Source organism: Leptodactylus fuscus, chromosome 2 (assembly GCF_031893055.1).
Source record: "Leptodactylus fuscus isolate aLepFus1 chromosome 2, aLepFus1.hap2, whole genome shotgun sequence".
Taxonomy (NCBI): domain Eukaryota; kingdom Metazoa; phylum Chordata; class Amphibia; order Anura; family Leptodactylidae; genus Leptodactylus; species Leptodactylus fuscus.
In genome coordinates, this window is record NC_134266.1 from 38747850 (window position 1) to 38753849 (window position 6000).

Sequence of the window (6000 nt, forward strand, 5' to 3'; positions counted from 1 at the left end):
ATAATAAAAAATAGCCTTGGGTATAAAAAAAAAATTCTCTGCTTTTTTTCTTTTCCCCACAGTTTGATGTGCTGAGACTACAGTGGTTTCGGGCTGTTTCTAGTCATTCCCTTGGCTCATTGTTTTTGAAGGCAAAGCATATTTGTATGCGCTGGTTATGCTGTCTTATTACCATATTTTAATGTGCTGACCACTGTTTATTGCAGTAGTAATGGCCCCTAACATTGTATTCTTGATGTGATATACTACATCCATAGAGCGTCAGTGTGTCTATTATCTAATCAAGGAGGCGAGCAAGTGACAAGAAAATTGGATTTTTGTTCCCTCTTAGCAATGTATTTAGATGGGAGAGTTCGGGGTTTGGTGGAATGTACAGCGCATTGTATTGCATTCATTCCTATAGATGGCTGATAACTTCTTTTAGCTTTACAAATTGGAAGCACAAGGAGTCGACTTTAAAGAACTGTCTTTCGACAAAGCGTGCTAGCGCCAAAGCAGCATCCCCCAGTAATTGTCTAATCTCTCCATCGGATACTCGGCTGCTTGGTATTATTTTATTTACAGCTGGAGGTGCTGCTGCACCAACTGTGACAAGTGCCCCTGCAAATGGCTGTAACCAAACACCCCGGGAATCTTTAGGATGCATAATGGTAACTCACCAAGACACAAAATCGTACATGCAGGACTTTGTGTCCGTGCATATGGACACCATTCAAATGAATAGGTTTTAAAGCTTACCACCGGCAAGTCAACCTCTGTCCAGTTTTCCCAGGGTTTAGGATGGAAACCCCAGGACGGACCGTGGCAGTAGTGTGAGCGACCCATAAGAGTTCTTACAGATGTGTCTATGCTCAGCTTATCTGTAGGTTAAGGATTCCAGTTTCTCATAAAATCAATTCAATACAGTATCTGAACATGGTAGGAAAACATTTACAATTTGCAATTCACAAAACAAACAATGGGTAGAAATACCTAAGTGCATATAGGATATGGTTTTAAAAATCAAAATATCTTTGACACCTGTATCTCAACATGACCAACCAAGAGGGAAGAAAAGAGAGGTTACACCTGCACATCAACATCTATTCACATGGACACTTCCCCTGCCCACCAGACTCCATTCTCCTTGTTCCATGGTTTCCTTACTGCTTCTGTAGATATAATTTCCGCCCTAAGAGTCTAGTAATGTGCTGTACGTAGGTGAGTTCCTATAAATAGATTTTCAACAAAGTTATGAAACTCCCCTGATTCAAACTGTTTGTCTATACTATCAGTATGTGCAGAAATGTCAGTGTATTTCTAGTAGATGCAGCTTCATACTGGTCTTCTCTCCCTTGCCTCCTGCTTGTATTAGCTGACAGGGATAAACCTATCACAAGCAGGAGGCTGAAATTGCAGTCTGAGTTAGAGGACAGAGGTTGTATATCACTACCATTTGCTGCCCTCAGGACAAGTCTACTTCTGGTGAGACTTCACCTCTGTGTCTTTTCAAACCCAAAAGAATAATGGGAAATGTCTGCATTTAGGGAACAACATTAGAGGGGAAGAAGGAACTACTCTGGTGTACAACCCATAAGTGGCACATCAACTAAAACAGGTATATACAAGCCATACCGTACAGAATATCTTATTTATAATAGCCTAAGTTTTACTATATAAGGGAAACATTTGCTGGAGTGCTTATTTAAATAATTTTTAAAGAAAACCATGGGTATAATATACAAGGTTAGGTCTCCCATTCAGAACATCTGGGTCACATACAGTCAGTGACCAGGCTTCTATGAACTCTCCTATCTACTACACATCATTACGCATCCTTTCAGACCCCTACTATTTATTGTTTGGGTTTCTGGAGTAATTCAGAAGGTTTGTGAAGTGAAGACGCTGCACAGTATTGCTGTTAAATGGAACTCATTTAGTACCTGCCATGTTCCTATTCGGGGACTCTTGATAGATAGGTGGCAGCTAAAGGGGAGTTCACATTACTGTTGTAAATGTCCGTTGCTGTCTTCCATCATAGGATGACAGCATTGGACATTAAACTGTCACAGAGAATGAAATTCACTGATTTCAAACAAATGTGTGTATATTAGAAAGTTCACAGAGGGACAAATGACACTATCTGCCCAAAAAAATAAACACATAAAATTTCACTTTTATTGATATCCTTTAAAACCAATCCAAAAAGTAAAACAAAATGATTGTGTTCCACCTGTTCAGTCCATACAAAAGTGAAGAAATAACTAGGGAGGGGAATTCCAGTTAGTCAGTGGACTTATCATCCAGTTCAGCATTTGTACGGTGACCTGACTGTCGGTGCCTCTCTCCTCTCTGTTGGCGTGGCAATAGGCCAGTAACCTCAGAGGGGGGGAGTGATTTGCTGGCAGTTCATGCTTTGGGTCCTGTTCACAAGTTGCTGTTAGGAAAAAAGCCACTGTGGTTTATTAGGGAGTGAGGGTTTCAATATCCTATAGGGCATATATAGGTGTATATACAATTGCCCCTCCCTAGTTATTTCTTCACTTTTGTATGGACTGAACAGGTGGAACACAATCATTTTGTTTTACTTTTTGGATTGGTTTTAAAGGATATCAATAAAAGTGAAATTTTATGTGTTTATTTTTTTGGGCAGATAGTGTCATTTGTCCCTCTGTGAACTGTCACAGAGAATGGTCTCACATGGATTCTGTGTCCATTCCCATTGATATCACTGTAAACAACAGGACGGAAGCCATCTATCCTGAAGCAGGACTGTATCTTCTATTACAAAGGTAAGCAAACATGATGGAAGCGAGCTTTACATTAGTGTTAATGGGAACAGACACAGAATCAGTCTGTGACTTTTCTCTGTGACTGTTTAATGTCCATTTCTGTCATCCTATGATGGAAGAAAGCAACGGACATGAACAACGGTACTGCGATCTCCCCCGAACCCTCGATAGACTCATTTGCCTGTACCTTTTCCTTCAGTTCTGATACTGGCTATGTGCCTAACAATTCTCCTAAATTATAGAATGGAACAATGAAAGGGTCATAGAAAATGCATTATCAATGGTTGGAAGGCAAAGGAAAGAAGAAAAGGAAGAAGCAGCAGCGATCAAAGCTTCCCATGCCATGACCTTACTTGCTGATGAAGATGACCGTGCTACAGTAAGGCCCAATTCCAAGGGCTCAGTGCAGGACCTGAGAACATCACATACCTTTTATAATACTGTCATTAGATCTAAAGCATATCTTTGTGACAGCAGATATAATAAAAGCCCACGGGATTTCTAGTGTTATATCAATTCATTCCAGCCTACCTTCCAAATCCTACATCCTTACTGCTATCCTAAGTAGTACATAGAGCAACTAATGGGGTCTCATTACTAACCCAAAGGTTTGGATTACTATTATAATTATGTGTATTATTACTAGTCTGGCAGGAAATTCACTTTGTACAGTAAAGAGTATTAAATGGTATTGAGTTTACTGTACACTACTCTAGAATATAAAAGTCAATGGTAACATTTTGATGTTGGTTTGTCCTTTGGTGGTCATATTCATCCCAAATTTACTGTTCTTTGAAACTTAGGTATGAAGATGAATCTAATGATTCCCAATAGTCATAGGTTCACACCTGCGTTCCTGGGGACCTCATAAATGGAAACCTAATTTGCTTAAAAGGTGGTTACCTATAGAAACCCATAGACCCCATAGACTATAATGGGGTCCACTTCGTTTCTTCCCGAAAAAGGCAGAGAGAAAAGTCCAGCTTTTTAAAAGCAGAATGGGTAACGAAATCCCCGGGTGTTCATTGAGCGCAGATGTGACAAAATCACTTATTATAATTATTAGATTTTTTTTTATTATTATCCTGCAGGTTTAGAATTATTGTGAAATTAAGTAAAAAGGATGTAAATGATGAAGCTTTGGTGGATTGTTCCTATAAATATGTCTGTGATTATCAGAACTTGTATATAGGAGAGAAGACAATGTTGCTTTACTCTACAATTCCTTACATTTTTGGACAAGATAGCTTGTCCATTATTTACCCACATAAGGAAGGGACATTGGACCATACTAACATGGCCAACAAACTTTCCCGAGCCCCCGTTCCAACAGGAACTGCCTTTGTGATGCCGTATAATGATTTTACTTTTGAGTATACAGAATGGAGACGGAAGTGTCAGCGCAGCTTGAAGGCTAGCTCATAGAAGTGCAGACTTTGCTTTGACGCCCACACTCTATGTCCTTGAGAAAGCCACTTTATCTTTGTACCACAGCTAGCAAAATAACTACTAGACTTATGAAAGGCAGTTATTCACAGACTCTATATTGTTCTATATAAAAAGATTAAACAAATACATATCTACTCAGACAGATTGTTTTAGCAGAGCATGCAATATGAACTCTACAGAATCCAATAGATATTTATAGCACATTTCTGCTAGGTGACATTTCTGTTTCTTAAGAAAATGTGGAGAAAACTGGAAAGTACATTTACAGAGCAATAGTGGGAGAAGAGGTTGATTAGCCAATAATTTTTCGAGAAGTACAATTGCTAAATATTTCATGGAGACCTCGATAGGAAGTACAGACGTCATCCTTAGAACTGACCAATGGACTTTCCTTAAAGGGCTGGACCTGGAAATGACCAAAGATTTCCCTTGCTAAAACTGCCAACCTGTTTTCTAAAATATTGAGTGTTTCCAATCAGGCATGACAAAATTGAATCGGGGAGAATGTTAAAACTCACTGAAAGAATCCATATTGTGGGGGTCACTATACAAAAAAAGTGTTGGCTTGCCAAAAACCCCCAAAAAACAGTGGTTGAAATTTAAATGGACAATTGTCTTTAACTGTTTCCAGACCAAATATTTACTATGTATGTCTAGGCAGTCCACTCTTAACCCTGCAAGGAAATACCTATACATGAAATCATGAAGATCCAGAGGCAAAGACCTGTTTCTACAGCTGAAGCTCCCATAGAGAAGGCAGGCATGGTTTATTATAGCCACTGCCTTCCTGTGTACACAGCACTCAACCCTGAAGAAACCACATCTTACAATCAAAAAGGCTGGCAAAGATTAAGGGCTAGTTCACACGGGGCCCGGGATGGGGTATTTTAGTCCTGATTTTGACACGGGAAGCCATGTCAGAATAGGACCAAAATGCGCCTGCCGTGGCTTCCGACAGTCACGGCTTCCTGCTCCGGAGTAGGCCCAAATGAATGGGCCTAGTCCCGAGGGTACTGTCACGAGGCAGATGCTGGGGCTGAACCAGCCAAGGAATCTGCCTGAAGAAGGGGCAGCTCGCTTCATTTTTCTGTGAGCGGGAACATGCCACTCACAGAAAAAAGGAAGCTAGCGGTCTACATAGACCTCTATTGTGAGGGGTCGGATTCTGAGGTGGATTCCGCGCCAAAATTCACCCCTCTTGCCCCATGTGAACGAGCCCTTACATACTCGTAACATGGTCCAAGCAATATGGACATTTAAGTGCTTTCCCCGGACCACCACTAAATGGCCCAGAATATCATTTGGGCTAAAAAAATATCCAAAAATTCAGTCATCAATTTGTGTTCGTAACATATTGACAGCGGTTGGCTCAGATCTCAAGATGCTACCAAGTCAGACCAATCTGAGATTGATGACCCATCAATTGGTTCATTCTGAATGGTTACAATAAATCAGCTCTTAAGCTCCCTCTAGAGGTGGCTTTTAACTACCAAAATTTTATAATTTAACTGGACATGAATACAGGGAATTTGGAGCTCCGTTTTAGAGAAACAAGGCTTCAGCTACGATAAAACTCGTAAAGTAGCCAAAATCTTGCAACAAAAAACAAAACCTATAGCAACTAATAACACTTCATCTTTGATTTCTTATAGTGGTCTACATGTGAGATTGTGATTGGTTGCCATGGATAGAATAGTTTACCTTTGCACAGGGTTGTAAATCTGCCTCTATGTAGTGCTTAAAAATGGACATTCACTTTAAGCAAGGGTATATATAAGAT